The sequence below is a fragment of the Anser anser genome, assembly GCF_964211835.1.
Source record: "Anser anser genome assembly, chromosome: 3".
Classification (NCBI taxonomy): Eukaryota; Metazoa; Chordata; class Aves; order Anseriformes; family Anatidae; genus Anser; species Anser anser.
The window spans coordinates 43,091,878-43,115,460 of record NC_139722.1 but is presented as its reverse complement, the minus strand read 5'-3'; the positions used below and the strand labels follow the sequence as shown (position 1 = coordinate 43,115,460).

Genomic DNA, 23,583 nt, shown 5'->3' with positions numbered 1-23,583 from the left:
GTAACACCTAATATCTGCTAATTAACTGAGGTAAAAATAATATGATTTTGATGGAGGCATACTTTTTCAGGAACCATCAGAGAGCCTTTATGAGCTTTCTTACACCTAAAACCTGAATGGGTAGCTACTCTGAGTTGTTCAAGCAGAGCCCAAAGTAAATTAGCTCTCTGCTCAAGATCTTGAAAATGGATGTGAGTTTATGTTGTGGTTTAACCCGGCTGGCAGCTAAACACCACACAGCCGTTCGCTCACCCTCCCCCCTCCCTCTCTGGGATGGGGGAGAGAAACGGGAAAGTGAAGCCTGTGAGTTGAGATAAAGACAGTTTATTAAGACAGGAAAATAATAATAACAATAATAATAATAATAGTGATAATGGTAATAGTATTAACAATAATAATGTGTAAGAAAACAAGTGATGCACAATGCAATTGCTCACCACCCGCTGACCGATGCCCAGCCTATTCCCGAGCAGCCGGCCCCCCCACCCCGGCCAGCCACCCCTATATATTGTTTAGCATGACGTCAGATGGTATGGAATACCCCTTTGGCCAGTTTGGGTCAGCTGTCCTGGGTCTGTCCCCTCCCAGCTCCTGCTGCACCCCCAGCCTGCTCGCTGGCAGGACAGAGCAAGAAGCCGAAAAGTCCTTGGCCTGGTGTAAACACTGCTCTGCAACAATTAAAACATCAGCATGTTATCAGCGCTCTTCTCATCCTAATCCAAAACATAGCACCCTACCAGCTACTATGAGCTACTTAACTCTGTCCTAACTGGAACCAGGACAGTTTACCTTTTAGTGTCCTGTAAGAACTCAGTGATACTTCTGCAAGTAAAGACCTGACAACCTCACATAGTCCATATATCAGGGATAAGCAGAACAGAAACCTTTGTTCTTGGGAAAGCTCAGTTGATTGACGTCCTGTAAGAAACCTGGCTGTTAAGGGTCAGAAGAAAACCTCTATCTACACCCCCTCATTTGCCAGTGAATTGGCTGAGCAGTAAAATGTGAATTTACTCCAGCTGTCTAAAAATGTGTATCAATTATTTTCCTCTTAGCACAACCAGGCTGCTTTGAGAGATAACACACTGAGAAAGGAAGCATCATTTTCAGCCCCATGAGGCAATGTATCTTCACATGGCTTCTTGCAACAGGCTGTGCCTGGAGGCACAATTTTGTACACTGCTAAAGTGATCAAATGAGCAGAGTGTAAGCCTGAAAATTGTACTAATATAAAAAAGGACTGCTTAAGTAATTTTGTAGGAGAGCTTATAGAACTTTTTAATAAATTTGAAAGACAAATCAATTAAAATGTTTGCCGCAACAGAAAAACAGGCTTGTGTGCCAAAGCAATGCATCTGTTTCTCTACTTTGGGGGCCTGGCCTGAAACCTCTTCCTAAGGCTCCATGTATCAGTCTATGTATCATCCAAAAGAACACCTAGATTTGAGAATAGGAAAAAAAAAAAAAAAAAAAGAAGAAAGGAAAAGAAAAAAAGAGATGTATTAATATGAGGTATCCTTGAAACAATTAGACTTTCTGCAAAGCTAATCAAAACACAGTGACAAATAGCAGAGTTGTTTGACACACCTAGTCACTGTTTTTGGAAAAAGTAATCTGAGTGGATTTCAATTTATGTAATAAGAAGATAGCACAGAAGAAATGCACATTTTACATTGCTTTAGGTATACTTTCCTAGAAATTTGCATTCTTGTCACTTGATATGATATGCTTTCCTCCAAAGGGAGAAATAACTCTAAACAATACGCCTTATAGTATTTCTCTTCATCTTGAGGATCAGTCCTCTCAGGCAGAGAAAATGTAATAATAAATAGTTTGGGCTGAATTCCTTCAGAGACAAGAAAATCACCCCAAATCCATCTCCAATTAGGTGGCAGAATTCATCACAAAGGACTCCCAGACCTCCTGTAAGCTTCTTCCAGCATGTCATTTAATCTGCCTGACAGCACGGTGACTCTTCAACTATAGCCTATTTTATTCTTTTCAGAGGTTTACCTTCAGATGTCTTTAAAGACTTTCTTTAACTTTTTTTTTTTAAATTAAATAAGGTTTTTCAAGCTTGAGGGATGATTTTTTTTTTTTTTTTCCCAGCAATTTTTCTGCAGTCATGAATGGGGAGCTAGGCTAAACCTACTGCTTCAATTAGTTTAATTGATGGAGGCTGGTGTGTGTGGATTTTCTCAGCTGAGTCTAATGAAAGTAGCATTCGGTTTATAGATGATATTTCACAGTCCAAAATGTAAGTTTGAGAGTGAGGAGACCATAATTTGCTTCTCAACTCCTAAAATGATTTATAATGGGATGCTGGCCAAATCATTTCACTTCAGTGTCTCAGGGCTCAGGCAAATGAATTCTACTGAATTTTGATGGGATGATTTAAGAAGTTACCAGTTTTAGCTGACAGTCCCCAACCTTGTAACAAAGCCTATCATGAAGTATGCCAATACTTCAGCTATGCCAGTAGAATAAACTGCAAAGAAGATTGATTTGTGCTGATACTCAGCTGTACTCAGGAGAAATGCATCAGTATGTTGTTCTGCTTCCCCTGCCAACAGTGCACAGGCCTGGCTGTGAGGCTAGGCTCTGGATGGAGAGTTGTGTTTAGTGCAATTCTGAGTCTTTCTTTCAAGGGCTGGGAGGAGAGCTTTGCCTGTAAAGTCACGGTTTGCATTAATTACCTTGCTTGTAAAATGATGTTGGATCTATGAATGAAATGTGGTATATAAAGGACTAACTGCCTATTTTTTGTTAGATCAATACTTAATTTCCATTGGTGGTTTTTTTTTTTTTTATCTCCTTCATCTAAGAATCAGTTATGTTTTACCTAAAAAGAAAGCTTTAGTTATTGCACATCAATATTTTAGAGCAATCATACGTGATTGATTTTTTTTTTTATGCTGAACTTTTCAGTAACTTCAATGGGGATTTCTCCTTCACATTGATTGTACAACATGGCCATATGTAACTAACAAGTAATTCTCACATACTATATATATTTAAAAAAAAATACAAGAGGTTAGAAAGTATCTGTGTGGAGGGTTTAAATTAATCAGAACTATGAGGTGGAAATGTCTCCATATTTTTGTCTTGTTAGTGAGACTATCAAAAGAGCCCAAAAGTTTTCAATCTCCTATGCTATATTTTATTAAAGCACAAAATAATAGTTTGGGACACAATAACTCTTTTATACAGGGAGAGGGATTGGAACCACTGTCTCAGGCAGATTAAAGAAAATCTTTGGGGAAAAAAAATAATAACCCTCACCCCTTGTACAACATATCCTTGCAAGTGAGGTCCTTTTGTTCCTTTTAGTCCAAAAGGCTGTATAGTGTGAGACCAGGACATAAATACAAATACACAGTCTTCTCAGCTTCCTGTTCTCACAATATTTTAAATAATATATATATAATGTGCAGTACCTTGTCCTAGTTTCAGCTAGGATAGAGTTAATTTTCCTCCTAGTAGCTGGTAGGGTGCTATGTTTTGGATTTAGGCTGAGAAGAATGTTGATAACACACTGATGTTTTAATTGTTGCAGGGCAGTGCTTGCACTAAGCCAAGTACTTTTCAGCTTCTCACACTGTCCTGCCAGCAGGCAGGCTGGGGGTGTGCAGCAAGAGCTGGGAGTGGACAGACCCAGGACAGCTGACCCAAACTGGCCAAAGGGGTATTCCATACTACCTGGCGTCATGCTGAACAATATATAGGGGTGGCTAGCCGGGGGGGGGGCAGCTGCTTGAGGATAGGCTGGGCATCGGTCAGCGGGTGGTGAGCAATTGCATTGCGCATCACTTGTTTTGTACACATTATTATTAGTAGTAGTAGTATCATCATTATTTTCTTTTATTTTCAGTCCTGATAAACTCTCTTTATCTCAACCCACAAGCTTTTTTTTTTTTTTTTTTTTTTTTTTCCAATTCTCTCCCCCATCCCAAGGGGAGGGGGAGAGTGAGCAAACGACTGTCTGGTGCTTAGCTGCTGGTTGGGTTAAACCACAACGTACTTGTACTGATATCTGAAAGAAAGCAATATATAGATCTGTTGTCTGTTACGAAGTCATCACTCAGTGTTATGTTGTGCTTCCAGGATCATATATCCTTTCAGGTTATTGACTGAGAGGCATTTTAAGTTCATGATACCTTCTAGGACATGATTCTTTTTTCTGACTTTAAGGAGGAATTGTGTACTATTTTTCTTTTAGTTAAACAGTTTATGCATTTTTTTTTCCTTAAAGATACAGGTAAGTCACAATGTTCTGCTTTTTCTTTTGACTCTTACTTAAGGTTAGAAGAAAATATTGGATAAGATGTAATAATTTATCTATTTCTGATCTTGTGAGCCCAAACCCAAGACGATGTTACACCATTTCTTGAAGAGCTTTATATCCCTATTTGACTAAGTAAAGCCAGGACTACCTAGGTTTCCTTCAGTAGGCTAGTTTTCCACCTGGAGATCTCTCCAGTCTATCAGTATTTCCCAGGATTTGTTTCATTTGAAAGTCCCAGACACTCCTAAGACATCGATCCTGTAGAAACCTCTGTGCAGTTTGGAATCCTTGCAAGCAGCACTATAAAAGTACTGCAAACATTGTGACACGTACATTTAAGAAGTTTTCATGTAATCAGTAAATATGCTAAATTGAATAAATTAGAGTTACTTTTTCTACTGCAGAAGTTTCCACCTTCTGGTGTTTGTGGCAGGAATATAGACTTAGAATTATCAAATAAATCAACGTGAAGTTTCCATTTTTTTTCTGCTTAACTTGTATTTTCGTTGCTCTCCTTGAGATATTAAGAAAATAACCTATATGATTATTTTTTTTCAAAAATTACTTCTGATTATTTTTCAAAAATTACTTCTGATCTTACTAATTAAGTGAGCTCAGCTCAGATTCAGATTTCATGTGGAACTTTAAAGCCCTATCATCTTGCTTTTCTTTACTATTAATTCTAAGTATTAATATTTGTATTGGGTCGGGCTGGGATGTTAACTTTCCCTGCAGCAGCCCATACAGTGCCATGCTCTGCACTCGTAGCTAAAACAGCAATGGTATCACACCAGCGCTGCGTCTGCTGCTGAGCAGTGCTGGCACAGCATCAGGACTCTCTCTAACTCCCCTAGGGGTGGGCAAAGATGTGAGAAAAGAAACATCACCAGGGCAGCTGACCTAAACCAACCAAAGGGATATTCCATACCATATGGTGTCACACTCAGCAATAAAAGGTGGAAAAAGGAAGAAGAGGGGAGGGGCGGGCTCTCGTTGGGAAAACGTCTGTCCTCTTCCCGAACACCAGCTACGTGTGTTGAGGCCCTGCTTCAAGGACGTGGTCAAGCATCGCTCATTTGTGGGAAGTAGAGAGTAATTTCTTTCCTCTGCACTTCCACATAGCCTTTACTTGTTTTGTTTAGTTTTCCATTTCCCCCTCCCTTTTCCCCTTTCCCTTTTTTTTTTCCCCCTTTAGTTAAATTGTTAATTGTTTAGTTAAATTGTTTAGTTAAATTGTTTAATTAAAAATAATCTTTCCTTAATAATTATTTATTTTCCCTTAATTAAATCATCCTTATCTCAACCCGTGAGTTGTTCTTTCCTTTACTTCTTCCCCTCCTCATCTAAGGAGGGGGAGGGAGAGAGTGGTTGTGGTGTTCAGCTGCCTAGCACAGTAAAACCACCACAATATTAATATTGACTGGTTAGATAGGTAAACACATACATATAAACAGCTAGCTAGCTAACTAGATATAAACATCTATATACACCTCTTTTCTCAGATAGACTATATGAGAGCTCAATAAAGCAGAACTGGTCTTTTATTTTGCTTGGCATTGTAGAAACATCAAACCAAAACTACAGTCCCTACCTTCAAATGTTTTTTTTTTTTTTTTTTTTTCCCCCTAAATATAAGACCGGGGCAGCAGATGAACCAAACAATAAGAAAGAAGAGTGCAGAAGCAAATCATGAAACAAGCTTTGTTCCTGACATCAAGGCCAGTATCTATTCCAAGACACAAGTAGTTTAAATGCAGTCAATTAGTCAATCTTACAGTGACTGTGGAAAAAGAGGATATTAAACAGCTTTGCAGGTGTTATGAGAAGTTAATCTGAAGTATGAGTTTGGATAAAAAAAAATCAAAGTTTTTGTTTTCCAATTTAACAAATGTTATAGAGAAACTGACATCTCAGGCTGCCTGGAAGTGAGATCTGACATTTCTGCAATGAATGAAGGCTTCATTGGTAAGATGGAGACACTTGCAAACAGCTTTAATGGTGAAAATACTTAGCTTACCTTAGAAAACAGAAAAAGAACTATGTATCAATAAGGGTAACAGAGTTGGTGTGGCGGGCTGGGAAAATGACCTGTTCATCAGAAGACCAAACCTCACAGGAAAGGAACGGTGTCCTTCAGGCATCTTCTGGGACACCATTAGTTTCTACAAACATTCAGGATACCTGGAACAAGTCCTAGCAACAAGATGAGGATATCTGCAGCCCTTCAGAATCGAATTGACCGAATAGGATAGGATAGGATGGAATGGAATGGAACGGAATGGAATGGAATGGAATGGAATGGAATGGAACGGAATGGAACGGAATGGAACGGAACGGAACGGAACAGAATAGAATAGAATAGAATAGAATAGAATAGAATAGAATAGAATAGAATAGAATAGAATAGAATAGAATAGAATAGAATAGAATAGAATAGTTCCAACTGGAAGAGACCTAGCAAAATCATCAAGTCTAACTGTCTTATTACTTCAGGGCTAACTTAAGGGTAAAATAGATACTTAAGAGTGTTATCCAAATGTCTTCTAAACAAGGACAGGCACGGTGCATCAACCACCTCTCTAGGAAGCCTGTTTAAGTGTCTAATTATTCTTGGAAAATAAAATTTTCCTAATGTCTAGAACAAACCTCCCCTGGTGCAGCTTTAATCCCCACGTATCACAGAATCACAGAATGGTTAAGGTTGGAAGGGACCTCTGAAGATCATCTAGTCCAAACCCCCTGCCAAGCAAGATCACCCAGAGCACATTGCACAAGATGGCATCCAGGTATCTCCAGAGAAGGAGATTCCATAATCTCTCTGGGCAACCTGTTCCAGTGCTCTGTCATGCCCACAGTAAAGAAGTGCCCTCTCATATTCAGACAGAACTTCCTGTGCTTCGCTTTATGCCTGTTGCCTCTTGTCCTGTTACCGGGCACAACTGAAAAGAGTCTGGTTCCATCCTCTAGACACTCTCCCCTCAGATATTTCTACACATTGATGAGGTCTCCCCTCAGTCTTTTTTTCCAGGCTAAACAGGCCCAGCTCTTTCAGCCTGTCCTCATATGACAGGTGCTCCAATCCTTTCATCATCTTTGTAGCCCTCCTCTGGACTCACTCCAGTAGTTCTATGGCTCTCTTGTACTGGGGAGACCAGAACTGGACACAGCACTCCAGGTGAGGCCTCACCAGGGCTGAGTAGAGGAGGAGGATCACCTCCCTTGACCTGCTGGCAACACTCCTCTGAATGCATCCCAGGACACAGTTGCCTTCTTGGCAACAAGGGCACTTTGCTGGCTCATGGTCAGCCTGCTGTCCACCAGGACTCCCAGGTCCCTCTCTACAGTGCTGCTCTCCAGCAGGTCAGCCCCCAGCCTGCACTGGTGCTTGGGGTTATTCCTCCCTAGGTGCACTAGCACTTGCCTTTGTTGAACTTTGTACCCTGTCATTTGATACCAATGGGAAAAGATCACAGAATCACAGAATTGTAGGGGTTGGAAGGGACCTCGAAAGATCATTGGGTCCAACCCCCCTGCCAAAGCAGGTTCCTTACAGCAGGCTGCCCAGGTAGGCATCCAGACGGGCCTTGAATATCTCCAGAGAAGGAGACTCCACAACCTCCCTGGGCAGCCTGTTCCAGTGCTCCATCACGCTCACTGTGAAGAAGTTCTTTCGCATGTTTGTGCGGAACTTCCTGCGTTCCATCTTGTGGCCATTACCCCTTGTTCTGTCCCCACAAACCACTGAAAGGAGGTTGGCCAAATCCTTCTGTCTCCCACACCTCAGGTATTTATACACATTGATGAGAATCCCCTCTCAGTCTTCTTTTCTCCAGGCTGAACAGACCCAGGTCTCTCAGCCTTTCCTCACAGGGAAGATGCTCCAGGCCCCGTATCATCTTTGTGGCCCTCCGCTGGACTCTTTCCAGGAGATCCCTGTCTTTTTTGTACCGGGGAGCCCAGAACTGGACACAGTACTCCAGGTGAGGCCTGATCAGGGCAGAGTAGAGGGTGAGGATCACCTCCCTTGATCTGCTGGCCACGCTCCTTTTAAACCATGCCAGGATCCCATTGGCCTTCTTGGCCACCAGGGCACACTGCTGGCTCATGGTCAACCTGTTGTCTACCAGGACCCCCAGGTCCTTCTCTTCAGAGCTCCTCTCCAACAGGTCGTCCCCAGCCTGTACTGATACGTACGGTTGTTCCTTCCCAGGTGCAGGACTCTACACTTGCTCTTATTAAACCTCATTTGGTTTCTTCCTGCCCATCTCTCCAGCCGGTCCAGGTCTCGCTGAATGGCAGCACAGCCTTCTGTCGTGTCAGCCACTCATCCCAGCTTTGTGTCATCGGCGTACTTACTGAGGGCAGACACTATTCCCCTGTCAAGGTTGTCGATGAAGATATTGAACAAGACCAGACCCAGCACTGACCCCTGAGGAGCACTGCTAGTCACTGGTCTCCAGCCGGACTCTGCACCACTGATCACCACCCTCTGAGCTCAGCCAGTCAGACAGTTCTCAACCCACCTTACTGTCCACTCCTCTATCCCACACTTTCTCAGCTTTGCGAGCAGGATGTCATGGGACACTGTATTGAAAGTCTTGAAAGATAAACACCTCCTTCTCCACTTGCCCTCCTCAGGAAGTTGTAGAGGGCAATGAGGTTACCTCTCAACCTCCTTTTCTCTATGCTTCACAAACCCAGTGTCCTCAGCCTCTCCTCACAGAACATGACAAACAAACAAACAAAAAACTTCTGAAGTGCAATGTGAGCTTTCTTCAGCTAATACTGTCTTTACTGAAACATCCTTTTCTGGACTGGATGCTTGCAGCCTTACCCATTTTTACCCATGGCAGTTCAATGTGCTACAAAAGCACCCACCTGAGCTGTTTGGATGTTGCTGACTGGAGGAGGGAACATGGACCAAGGGATCTCATGAGGTCCCTGTCCTGTGACTCAAAGCTTCTCTGGAAAATATGTGTGGGGGTGGAGTACAAAAAGACAAGGGAAGAAAGTGAGAGGCCAATGAGCCCTCAAAGTTAAACTCCAGGTCAGGGAGAAAGATTGAAAATGAGTGTTAATAAATGACAGTAAATGCTCTGCAGAGTGGTTTTACAAGGCTAAACAGAAGAAGGATACCCAGAACTGAAGCAGGGCAGGAAGAGATATCATTCATACAAATAAGCTAGATGGTAGCTTGAAGAGAGAGGTAAAACCTTTATAAAATCTAATGATGTGTAAATACCACCTGCATTAATTATGCTGCACTATTGAATGTTAAAAATTGGAGGCCTGGAGCTAGAATAATTAATCTGCCCTTGTCGTTGCCTTGGAAGGGAGAGAAAGCTACTGTTCTTGGAAGCGCTCCCTAAAGTTACAAATGGAAAAAAAGGGAAAGTTTACTTTGCTCAAAGACTTATTTTTGGCAACAGAGAGTTTCTCAGGGTTGTTTGCTAAAAACCTAAGGAAGAGAGACACTGTCCTTTCATTTTCTGTCAAAAGAGATGAGTCATTTCAGCCTAAAATTCTTAACACAGGACAAGCCATTTTATTTGTGTTAGAGATTTGATGAACTGAGTTGCATAGTCTCCCAACAAACTAGCCCAGAAAAAAAAAAAAAAAGAAAAAAAAAAGATAACTCCCATGAAGGAAGGATATTAAATATATGAATATATGTAGAAGCAGAAGTTTTCTATTTTATCGTTGGTCTGGAGAATTTACTTTCCTATAGTGCAATTTCTTCAAACAGAGTTTTTTAAGCTGTCTGTGACAAAATGACATTTCAGCTTAGACTTGGCTGTTTACAGTCTATCTTCCTGTCCTAAATTTTCAGAAAATAAGGACACGTTGCCTTAGAGATGAAGGCACTGTTAGTAGGAATTAATATAATGTCACCAAGAGTCAAAGGAAAATTCATTCAATTATTCAGAGGCATGTATGAACAACTGTACCACAATGAGAGAGATGTTCTGGTTGCTCTATTCATAATGAAAGGGAGAGACAAGCCCCAGCTGCTACAGCTGTCCTTTTCTTAAAATGACATTACTTTGTGTCATTGTAAATGATGATAAGAGGTGGCTCTGCTTTAAATAGGAGAATAGTATTTTATACTGAATTGTCCTTTCACTGAATGTGATGTATTGGTTTCCAGGTGTAGTTGTTCAATATAAAAGCAAAAATACAGAAATGTATAAATATAGATATATATCTCAATGTTGAAAAAGGAATTCATCCTGGTTTTTTTTGTTTGTTTTTGCTTGTTTGTTTGTTTGTTGTTTCTTCACTTAAATCATAAAAGTAAGCATTCCAGAGAGAAAAAGAACCATCTATTTTTATGCAATATTTTGTTATTTCGTTCTATGGACAGCTTTATAAAACATCTTTTTTCAGCATGTTTTAAAGATCAAGACAGTTGTGAACACTTTGGGAATAAATCCCAAATTGAGAATACTGTGTGAAATTGTCTTGCAGCTGTAGTCTACCTCTAACACACTGGAAACATTGTAATGTGCCACCATCCTCTTATATGAGGCAGAAGCATGTTTTAATTCTTCTTTTAATTTTCTGATGAAACACTTCCTAATAAATAACTCTGATGTATATAGGATATTATTTGTTTGTTATTATTATTTGTTTATTTATTTACTTTGTAGGAGGAAGGTTTGGGGCCTTTTGCAGTCTTCTGATGAAAAACATAAAGGTTTTTAACTCATGAATTTAGTAAATTGAAAATTAAATATTAATTCACTGGAAGAAGAGAGGGAAATAATAGGGGCTAGAGTAGCTATCAAGCTGCTATTGCAACATTTCAGACACTTAATGCAAATACTCTTGTTCTAGGGCAAGTCTGTAGGGAACAAGATCTAGCTGTACAGGTTCAGAATAATAGACACTTATATCAGTTTTCATTGAATATTTTTGCAAAATATATAGTGTTACCCAGCATTAGGGATACTGTATACAAACATCCACCATCCATACATGACATCCACCTTTTTCTGAATTAAACCTCTTTAATTATGTAATGTTGAGAGTTTATTTTATTCTTTTATGACTTCGTTGGTATATGTCTTTTTTGACATTTGTGTCTCTACAAGCATATTTTGGATTAAAAACTTTATCTGTAAAAATCTGCCTGTTTTCATATCATAAACAAGTGTGGAGCATAACAGAGGACACAAAACTATTGTTCACAAAAACACATTAAAGTGTAGTAATTTTCATGAATGCCTTTACCCTAAAGTGAATACGATCTCACTCAAAAGTCTCCCAAAGTTTAAGGAAGATTCTCATTGACTCCATATTTCTTTGCTGGGTGCCACTATCTCATAAGATGTCTTTGATGAGCCATTTCGCTTTGAAAATGCCCATTTGAGACTCTGCTATATAAAATAGTCATATCTAAGATGTTTATACAAATACAACATTGACCGTGAGAAGAAAGACATAGAACAAAAGTAGAATGCTAAATATTAAGGAAAACCTCGATAATTCACATTCTACAGCTGCAGTTAACTACCAGCTTTCAAAGCTGGTGTTAGACCACCATGTGCATTGGTAACTTTATTTCCTGGAAATCTAGGAGGGACCTTAGAATCAGTCCATGCAAAGGGCCATAATAAATTCCAAACTTGTCAAAGTCTTTAATTGTTTACTCTTTGTCAGACATAAATGTGACAGTGTTGGAAGCTTAAAATGCAACAATATGCACAAGCTTGAAAGACAAGACCAGGCATGTAAGTCTTAATTTCTTTAGCAGATTCTTCTAACACAATATCTGGAGCTCACTATGCATGAAAAAAATGTCAGTATAAATACTGTGATTTCATTTTCAAATGTAGACATGTATAGATAAAAGTATAGATAAAAATATCTATATTTTTAGAAAAAATATTGAGTTGTTTGGCCTGGCCTCCTCAATCTGTTTGCATATTCACTATTTATACTGCTTCCTTTTTTTCCAGATTGCATTTCTATAGCCAACATAGAGTGACCCCCCTCACCCTCAACATGATTGTTGAATCTTTAGGATATTTATAAAAAATCCTACCTCATATTTTTCTTTTCCCAAAAGGAGTATGAGCCTGTCTCTTCTATTTTATAGGGCATCCAACAGAAGAGATGAGCAGAGTCCGTTCTCCTTCTTTAAGTATCTTCTAGGCCAGCAGCTAGAAGGCGTTCATAAAAACTGACTGCCCTCAGGTTTAAGCTCTTCTGTTCTTAGAGCTGAGAGATTTTTGAATGACATCCTAGAGACAGAGCTATGAAGCCATGGCACATTCATTCTAATTCTTGAGCAGTTCCACCTTGCATGGGATAGTTAAATATTAATTCATCTAGAGAGAAAGAGATCCAGAAGAGCTGTGAGGGATTTTATTGAAGAGATAGCAAGAGAGAACACTTAGCTTTCAGTCACTGATCAAAACAGCTTGTAAATATTTTAGATCAAATTGACCATCTTGAAAGCAAAAGGTGGAGAGTAGCCTACTCAGCTCAGCAACTTCTTTAGCAGCTGAGGCATACCTCTTGCAAAGTTATATCCTCTGAAGCACAGGATAAAATTAAACTTTTACTATGCACACTCTATGTGAGTATACATGATTAAAAGTGATGGGCTGTTTGTTTCCTGTCTGCTTTTTCTTTTCTTTTTTTTTTTTTTAATAAGTCTATCTCTTCATTTCCATTGCTTTCATTTGCCAAAACTACCAGAATTGAAATTGAAATGTTTAGTTTTAGAATCACAGAAACACATATTTTTTTCCCCCATATTAAGTTTTTATTTATATATATATAATCTTCACTTATCTGACTGGATTTTTCTTTTCGGTTTTCAAGTTCAGCCAACTAACCAGAAAATTAGTTATTTAAAAAGATCACATTCCTTATTTTTTTGCTCCTTCTACTGTATAACTTCTCAGTGTCCTTATGTAGTTGGGCTTTTATAAAAATTCCCTAACTCAATTCCTCAATTCATGATAAAAAAAAAAAAAAAAAAAGGAAAGGAAAGGAAAAGATACGTCAAACAGTGCTCTTGTTCACTTTTCAACAACAGAGTAAATGGATCAAGTGATTTGAATAATGTTTGTCTCCAAGGTCTTCCAAATGAATTATTACTGTGGCTAAAACCGCATGATTGGTAAAAAGCTGAACAATTGTGGGAATGAACACAACTTCTACATGCTGTTCAGATAGATGAATATTTCAGACAATTGGGATATCAGCTGATAACCTAGTTCATCAATGCATTAAATCTCTGCACTTATTTAACTTAAGCTTTCTCAATTAACTCCCCAGTATGCAAGGGGTTTTTGAAACATTCAGACAGAATTTCTTCACCTGTGAAAAGAATACATAAAGCACCAAGCTAAGAGAGCTCATTGAGCAAATCCTGAGTCAGATGAGGATGGTCAAAACCATCCATGTCAAAGTCAGTGCCTGTCCTGTCTTATATTTAGGCCTTCCACCTCATATCACCTCTGTTAGACTTCAGTCACTCCAGTCTTTGGTAGTGGTATTTGTCTTCTGCTGTGGTCCATCTGTTAGCAAAAGCATGATGATTATTGGTGGTATAATTTTAAACTTCCATTACAATTATTACTATATTATTTTGAATTCATGAATGAAAACTTGTAGAGATGTGCTTGAAATTGTGTTCAATTTCTTTCTTAAAACAAAGTTTTTTCTTTTTATTTGAACAGAAGTTTATACTGTTGATTACAGTTTTAGATGAGATCATGGAACATAATGTTTTTGGAATTGATACTTCTGTAGTATGAGGAAAGATGGTTATCATTGTAAATTAAATCTGTCACCACCTGAGTGTAAATATGTAGTAAATACTAAAACTGATGGCTTAGATATAATTCATTTATTCTACCAAGTATACAGAACCTTCTTGTAAGTAGTATTTTGCAGATCCATAAGCAGCTGCTAAGTCTGATGCTCAACAGTAAAGTCAATATAAACTTGTATCTTCATTACAGGTAAAAAAGTTGGTCTTAATTCTTTTTTCCTAGCAAAGCTGAATGGACTTCAGCTAGTTACTCTCATATGATACTTCCACTATGTGCAAGAAAGATTCTGAGATTAAAGGGGTAGGTCTGACATTCCCTTATACTTCTGTGTATGAAAGGAAAACCTGAAGGGCAGCTTCATCTCTTGCCTTTCAAAACTAAGATATGCTCCCCAGGGAATAAAATAAACAAGTTGGAAAATTATAGAAAAGGAAATTACCCCCACCATTAAAATAAATAAATAAATAAATGAATAAATAATCTATCACTGCTGAGTTTTGCCATGTAAATTTTGATAGTAGTCATAACTAAAAGTAGAGATGAGGCATCTACTTGACAAACTCTATGTATAATAAGACAGTTGCTCTTCAGTTCTTCAATATTATGTCAAATTCCTTGTTGTAAGATTTCCTCATTTGTTCTTATTGCAACAGCTTTTCACACGACTCATCATATCTCAAGTATATTATTCCAAACACTAAAGTGAACTTAAACACACTTATAAACAAAAAGTTAAACCCTTTATTTAGTGAGGAAAAGAAGCATATGGAACTATACTTATGAAATGGCATACTTTTGAAGTGCCATTTTTAACTTGACCAAGAAGATATTTTAGCATTCTGCTATTTCCACTTTTTTTTGAGTCACGAGTAAAATTATAACTTTGATCCCTCAGTTGTCCATCTAGATTAGTTCCAGGATGCAAGTGACTTCCATAATTTCAGTGAATTACTGTGTACGGCAAATGGTAGTACTGCATTAACACATTTTAGACTAAATGTGGTGTTTATACCAAAGAGTTATTTCAGAGGAACACAGAAAAGATAGGTTCATTTTGCATAATAAACCACATCATTTTCCAGGGAAAGTAGATATATCAGGTGGTAATTTGACCCAGGATCTTGCCTAGCATCATGGGAATCTTTCTGATTTAATGAAAAATAGCAATGATTTAAGTATTGTCAGTACAAGTTAGTCTATGTGACATTACAAAATAAAAAAGGCAGTGAAAATAAGCAACATAGAGTCTACAGAATTGATGTTAAGGTAAAATTACATGAAAAAGTACTCATATGATAGAAAATCACCTTTCTCTGCAGGAGAGACATCCAATAAAGGAGAGATTTATGAACATAAGACATAAGCACAAATGTTCCCTCTGAGTTCCAGACTGCAAAAGGTCTGTTTGACTTGTTGGTATTAAAACCACGAAGATACTATATAAAATGTGAACAGTGGCAGCAGAAACAGCAGAAGATAACCATTGTTTATGAGTCCATGACTAGTCTGGCTTGTTTCCTAGGTGCCTAAAATGTGATGTCACCAAACAGTCAGAAGGACTCTATTAAGCACTTCATTATTTGCTTCTTATTGAATAATCTGCCATTTCTTTAAATTTATCTGCACATCTCTGTGTCCACATTTTTGTGTAGCAACTTAGAGAATTTAAACGTGTTTGGAAATAGGAGATCTAAATTGCTAGTCATTTTTGTCTAGTGATTAGTCTAACTAGGTGAACAGAAGTATTTTTGCATCACAGGAGTCTTCTACGACAGCCAACTTTACCTTTCATCTGTCTAGTTTCTTCCTTCCCTCCCAGCACAGTTCCTCCACTAACTTACACAGGCTAGACACTTTACAGTGTACTGTCAGGAAACCTGTGCACCTGTTGTCATGCCATGTCTGAAATGCTTAAATGATTCATTACTCTTCTTTTCCCTTTCATAAAAGTGAATAAATTACATATTCACTGACAAAAATTTTAACAAAGTAAGTTTTAAATTAGAAATTAATTCAGGAATATCTTGGGACATTGGGATACATGTTATTTCTATGTATGTGAGGGTTTTTCTTTAACAATGGAAAGGCAGGTTGTACAGAGTTAAGTTTGCATTCCTCTGAGGATCCCTGTGTATACACTCACTCATCTCTTGAGCTGCCAGACTAACTAATTTTGTCTTGATGCAATAGCATGCACTGCACATATGACAGGAAATTTGTTTTATAACTTATTTTGTATTTTTATTTCCAAATCTATATTATCTTCATAACCATGTTTATTTTTGTCTTTTTAATGTAGCAGTTGTAACAGCATGAACTTTGGCACATGAAACTTGCACATGGAAGCACGTCATCTCCATGTCTAAATTCAATTAAATGACGTTGCTTTTTAACAGTGAAAAATAGATGCCAGGAAGAATATCCTCACATCCCTATAACTTTTAAGTGTGTAAGATACCCAGTACTTTGGTTTATGTTTGGAATTAAATATAAAATATTTAGAGAGTCAGAAGCACCTCAGAACAACCAATATGCTGACTGGTTTTGTGCCTAGAGCTACTTAGAAGGAATAACCTTACAATGACTGTTTTCTTAAAACTTAAAACTGCATGTTTTTAGCTCTTTCTTGGAATTCCAGAAAGACTTTTTCTTCTTCTTTCTTCAAGCCCAACACTGAAGATATGTCAGAGAAAAATTGAGGTTATTTATTTATTTCAAAATGGTGACCATTTTTCCAGGAGGTGGGAGGTGAGGTGTTCTTCCCACTTTTGGAGGTATATAATACCTTCACTGTGTGCCAAAGGAGCGGTCTAACCACCAAGTTATAATTTATTCTGTAACTGGGATGGTGGACAAACATTTCCAGACATTCAAAACCTACTGCTGAAGTCATTTTGTAGAAAGGAACTCAAGCTTAACTCGGATACAGAAAGACAAAGGAAAGAAAAAGAGAGAGAAAGTATTTAATAAAAACATCATAAGCAATCCTGAGAGCAAAGCCAAGTGTCAAAATGTTTTATTTTTGTATTGATGTTTAACCTCTAAATGCTCTCCTATCACTTCTTTCACCTTTTCTCTGCCCTTTCTCTTACCATTACAAGTACTAAAGTACTAAATAAAAAGTTGTGGTTTTGACCTTTATAAAAAAGAAGTAACTACCACCTGTTATGTAGTGCAGTGTATTTTTTCAGAGTATATCTATTAAATCTGGGTAAATCTTCCAGGAAGTCAGAGAAATACTTACCACCACTGAGAGGAATTAATTTCTTATGTACGTCTCTGGGCAAGGTGCAAGGAATGGTGACAGGTACCAGGGGGATGTAAAAATCAGGGAAGGAGACCCTTCATACTTTCAGGACACGTGGCAGCTGAGAAGACAAGATATGGAGAATGGTTTGACTGCTTAAATTCTGTCTAAATCTGATTTCCTGCTGTATTACTGTGGGAGATAATTGGAATTAGTGAACCATTTCTTTATTGTAACCTGTTAAATTATTCCGTGTGGACAACTGTAATATGGTAAAATCTTAGACCTCCATAGTCTATTGAAACCTATTATAAATATGACTCGTGGCAGAACAGGAGAGTGGCAAAAAATTTGAACAAATTAGAAGCAGAAATCCTACTCCCCAAGCCATCATGCACTCTTCTTTCTGCCTTACTCACAAATTATGAAATTCAAGGATCTATTTTCTCTATCTGCAGAATTTTGAAATCTCTAACTTTTTAAGTTTCAATATCATCATCAGTCTGTACCTGAGCTGAAGGGGAAGTGTCAAGAGAAATCTGCATCTGTTTGTCAGTCTGATGTTATGCATTTTGAGTCTTACACTATGCATTTTCTTTTTACAGTAGCTTGTGTGTGTCTGTCTGTCTGTATGTGTATGTATGTATGTATATATAGATGTCTTTTACATGCAAGTTTCTTTTGAAGGATATGATAAAAGACTAAATGTGATGTAGATGAGGGTAGAATTCTACCTAGAGGCTGTAGCATTACTGAAGAAATAAAAGTACATGTCAAAAAGGAAAAGAGGGAAACTCAGACAGTGATCATCTGATCTTATCACCTGCAGGATTAGAAACTGTTCTCACAGCCAAGAAGGTTTCTTTGAATCCTGTGTTCCTAAATAGCTTAACATCATCCAAAATGGTATGAGAAGAGGAAAACAAAAAGGGCTGTTCTGGAGGCTTCAACACTGTTGCAAGCTTAATAATGGCTTTGTCATCAAAACTTTGAATTATGGTAAGCAATGAAGCATCAGGAAGAAAAATAAAGAAATGATAAAGTGTCCTTCAGACATCATCTTACCTTAATTTTTTTGCCTTTGTGATAAAAATGAGTTATTCAAAATATATGTGTGTCCAAATGAAATATAAAATATTACAGCATGCTCTGAGATTATTCACTGCTTTGAAGGCATAGGGTTCCATCAGTGCTGGTCACTTTTTAAGTACCACCTTTTCAGAGCACAAGAATGCACAATTCCAAAATGTCAGAAGTCAAACAAGTGGGGTAGAAAGTTGGCTTGGATGAGCAGGGATCTTCTTCTAGAGCTTCGGTTCAAAAAGAAGGTGTATGGCCATTGGAAGTGAGGTCGGGCAACGTCAGAGGACTACAGAGATGTTGTTCACCACTGCAGGGAGAAAAACTGTGCATCCAAAGCTCAATTACAGTTGAAGCTGGTCAGTAGTGCTGGGGACAATAAACTATGTTGCCAGAAAAGGGAGGACCAGAGGTAACATTGGTCCATTATTTGATGAGCATGGTCACATCACAAAAAGAGATTTATACAAAGCAGAGATGTTTAATTCTTCACCTCTTCTTCACCTTCTTCACTTCTTCACCTCTGTCTTCAACACTGATAATGGGTTCTGGGACCTCCAGAGACCTGAGTTGGAGGACCATGACTATGTTAACAAAAAATTCCCCAGCAACACCAAACTTGTGTGGGGTTTGCTGCTCCAGCTGGATGCATATAAGTCTATGGGGCCTGTTGGGACTCGTCCCAAGGTACTTGGAGAGCTGACTGATATCACTGCGAGACCTCTCTCAATTATTTTTAAATTATCTTGGGGATCTGGAGAGGTCCCAGTCAACTGGAAGCTGGCAAATATTGTTTCAATTTTCAAGAAGTGCTAGAAAGAAGACCCTGGTAATTACAGGCCTGTCAGTCTCACTTCAGTGCCTGGTAAAATTATGGAGATCATTCTGGGAGGTATTGAAAAACACCTGAAAGACAATGCAGTCATTGATCACAGCCAACACAGGTTCTTGAGGGAAATGTCCTGTTTAACAAACTTCCTTTTATGACAAGGTTACCCACCTAGCTGACCAAGAGAAGCCAGTTGATGTAATCTTAACGAATTTGAGCAAAGCTTTCAATACTGTTTCTCACAGTATCCTTCTGAATAAAATGTCCAGCACACAGATGGACAAAAACATGATGTGATGGGTGAACAACTGGCTGATGGATCGTGTTCAAAGGGTTCTAGTAAATGGGGTTACATCAGGCTGGTGGCCAGTCATTACTGGGGTTCCCCAGGGCTCCTTTTAGGGTCAGTTCTGTTTAATGTTTTCGTAAATGACTTCGATGACTTGAAGGTACACTAAGTCTGCAAATGACACTAAATTAGGAGGATCTGTTGACTCCTTCAAGGGTGGAGAGGCCTTGCAGAGAGATCTTTACAAATTAGAGGGCTGGGCAATCACCAGCCGTGTAAGTGCCAGATTCTGCAGCTGTGATGGGGCAGCCTTGGGTATATGTACAGGATGGGGGATGAGTGGCTGGAGAGTTGCCTCACAGAAAAGAATCTGTGGGTTTTGGTTGATGGCAAATTGAATATGAGTCAAGAGTGTGTCCTGATGGGCAAAAGGGCCAACTGTACCCTGGGTGCATCAGGCACAGCACTGACAGCTGGTTGAGAGAAGGGGTTGTCCTGCTCTGCTCTGCACTGGTATGGCCTCACCTCAAATGCTGTGTTCAGTTTTGGGTACTACAATATAAGAAAGGCATAAAACTACTAGAGAGCATCTAAAGGAGTGTTAAAAAGATGGTGAAGAGTCTAGGGGACAAGATGTATAAGGAGCAGCTGAAGTCACTTGATTTGTTCAGCCCAGAGAAGAGACTGAGGGGAGGCCTCATGGTGGCTTGCAGCTCCCTCACAGGGGAGCAGAGGGGCAGGCCCTGATCTCTGCTCTTTGGTGGCAGTGACAGGACCTGAGGGAATGGCATGGAGCTGGGACAGGGGAGGGTCAGGCTGGGTGATAGGAAAAGGTTCTGCACCCAGAGGGTGGTCAGGCACTGGAACAAGTTCCCCAGGACAGTGCTTACAGCACCAAGCCTAATGGTATTCAAGAAGCATTTGGACAATGCTCTCAGACCCATGGTTTGATTTTCGGGTGGTCCTGTGTGGAGCCAGGAGTTGGACCTGGTGATCCTTGTAAGTCCCTTGTAGCTCATGGCATTTTATGATTCTATGATTATTGATTTCTTTGTATTTGTGTGTGTGTGTATATATATATATGCTCATATATATAGCTGCCAAGCAAAGCAAGTCTGAATGTCAAATCACCTAGAACAATTAGATATAAGCCATCTTTCTCTTTCTGAAACCCAAAATAACAAGAACAGACATGTATCACTCGCTCTGTAACAGTTCAAAATCAAGGGTATTCAATTACTTGGTGACAGCTGACAATTAGATTAGATATGTCCAATAGAAAATAATAGTAAGAGAGGTTTTCATGGAAAAAGAAATGCTTAGAAGCAATTATATTTCTAATTATTTTTCCTGCATTGTTATTTTTTGCTTTTCTTAAAAGAGGGTGCTATGTGTTATGGGGAGAATCATAAGTTCATTTGTTATCTGAGATATACTTGAGCATTACTGAGAAATGGGTCTCTCTTTTCCAAGAAAAGTCAATTACAGAAAAGGTTACTTCCATTCACTCTGATGGAAACAGAGTTCTGAAAGGATCAGCTAGGTGGATGCAAGACAGCCCTAGAAGCCAAATAACATCAGAAAGAAGGCCAAGAGCTATAACATTTTGTGTTTTAAAGAAAAGTGAACAGCAGGATGTAAAATCTCTCTATGCTGTATCTCAAAGAGTGCAGTAAATATGGGCCATCTAAATCTTGACTGATATGGCTGAAGTGCAGAGATTCAAAAGGGTCTGATCTTAATAAATACATCTATTTTCAAAGAACTTTCTGAGCTGCCATCTAGATAACTGCTTCTAAGTATGAAACTGCTTTAAATCACTTCTAGTTTAAGAGTAAACACAAACAATACTTTGACAGTTTTCATGCCTTGTCAGACTTCAAATGGTTTTAGAGAGTGTCTGACAAAGCAGTCAGATAGTCACATGTGATGTTTCTGTTTCTGCTTAAATGAGAAGTGACCATATGCAGTATGGAAACACCACAGTGGCCTTATTTCCATACTAATTCACTGGCATTCTGGTATCACAGGTAAATCTTGCATATAATACTTGAGATAGAAAAACACATATAATAGTGATTTCTAAAAGGAGTCTTTTATGTGTGGATTGTATGACAAGTAGTTTTCCCTGGGTTGTCCAACATAATAACATCCAGCATCAGCCAATACAAAGTTAATACTAAACTCTCTTGAGATTTGATTTTCACATTAAAAATCCCATGGATGCTATGAGATTCAAAAAGAGAAAAGAGAAAGCTGGAATGAAGCCAGAGTTGAAGTGCCACCAATAGGTTTTATGTTCAAATTGCAATGACATTGATGCAGTAAAACACCTTAGAAATCAGTAAATTGGACAAGCCTTCAAAGCCCCAGGTCTGCTAGCTTCTGTAGACAGTACCCTGGAATAAGTGGGCTCATCAGAGGGGAGATCCAGATGATATAGAAGAGGAAAAAGGACACACTTACAGGACACACAAATACAGTGGAATTCAAGATAAGTGCCTGAATCAAGCAGACTTGCTCCTACCTTATGTGTATAAACATCTGTGAGTATCTGAGCCTTAGCTGCAGTTTAGGTGAGATACCTACGGTAAGATCCAGTTTCGAAAACAGGTGGTACTTTAGTTTCTTTGCAGTGATGGTACCCCGTCTTGCTGACCAAAGCTTAGACTATTAAAGCCAGGTAGTCAGTAATGCTGGTGTTATATTACCAGCAAAATTGATACGTTGGTTCTGTAAAGTATCATGATCACATTAAAACAGCCCCATCCAGGTGGCAAATACATGGTTATTGGATCAAGTTCAGGTAAACATAGGTACCTCATAATATATTTATGCATATTTAACTTAGCTTTCTTTTATCTTGAAGTGAAGAGCGATCCCTGACATAACATTTATCCACAAATATCACCTTCTAAGAGAGATTTTAAGACCTTTGTTAGCTAATGAAGCTGACTTTCTTACATGTTCTTTGCATATAATGGATACATTTTTTTGATGTCTAGAAGGTATTTTGGTTTTAGGGAAACATATGGACCATGGCCAACAATTAAATTTTATAAAAAATATACTTACTCTAAATGAAAATATTTCAGAACACGTTAATATCCACTCAGTTCTCCACTCTAGTTTCTTGTGCAAAACTTGACATTTAACAGTCACTGTCTCAAAAATTCTGCCCTCCTGTGGATCTCTGGGATCCATAACCCATCCACGGAGGCTGTGGAATAAAAAACTAAAGTTCTTCCTTTCATTTGCTCTTGTAAAGCAAGATCCTTTGTTTTTCTTTAAAGTTCAGTCTGCAAAGAATTTGCAGTACTATGTACCTGTAGGTATGACTTCCTACAGTATTGGTTTACAGCACTTCTGAGTCAGCCAGAGAGAGTTTTACTGAGACAGTAGTGGGAGCATATTGAGAGTATCAACTAATATTTTCCAGTTCAGATCTGTCTAAAATCCCTAACACACACACACAATATCAGCCTTCCATGGAACTCAGAGCTAGCTTATTTGTTCAATATCTACATCTTTGTGTGATACCATTCACCTGCATTTCTACTCCTAGCCAAATAATATAGCCTATGGCGTGCTTTAATCACGATGCCAGTTCTCTGTTTGAAATGAACATCTGTGAACTTTGCACATCAAGGAAAACAGCAACCCCAAAGTTTATTTATTTATCAAACTATGCACTTTTTTTCTGATGCATGAACAATTTCAAAGGTCTGTCTTACTAGCTGGATGGTATTATTAAAGCCACAGAACCCAAAGGCTGGGAAACCTGTTGTTGCATACTGTATTGTCATCAAGACAGCAAAAGAAATGCTGTGAAGGCATTCTATGTCTTGAAGAATCCTGCTATTGATTTTGTTAAGTATACTCAGATCAAAAGTTTGCATTTTATATGAACTATACACTTCAGCAAGAAAGTAAAACTGTATTAAAATTAAAACAAAATTCTGTTATTGAAGAGGAATGCAAAAGTACTGATGAATGCACTTTATTAAAAATAAAAAGAGCAACAGAGCTCTAATATCCAAGAAATATACTTTGCTATTGATG

The 23,583-nt window shown here is 38.5% G+C and overlaps 1 long non-coding RNA gene across 3 annotated transcripts in view; it reads right to left on the bottom strand.

The window, feature by feature from the left end:
* Positions 1-23,583, bottom strand: part of LOC310897674 — a 59,119-nt gene that overhangs the window by 4,503 nt on the left and 31,033 nt on the right. For 2 of the 3 annotated variants that reach the window (XR_014582473.1, XR_014582475.1), the window contains exons 4-5: positions 17,321-17,444; positions 12,333-12,618 (exon numbers count right to left, since the gene is read on the bottom strand). This is a non-coding gene — a long non-coding RNA (uncharacterized lncRNA). Of the gene's footprint in view, positions 1-12,332; positions 13,819-17,320; positions 17,445-23,583 lie in introns of all 3 variants that reach the window. The other variant, XR_014582474.1, reaches the window with a different exon arrangement.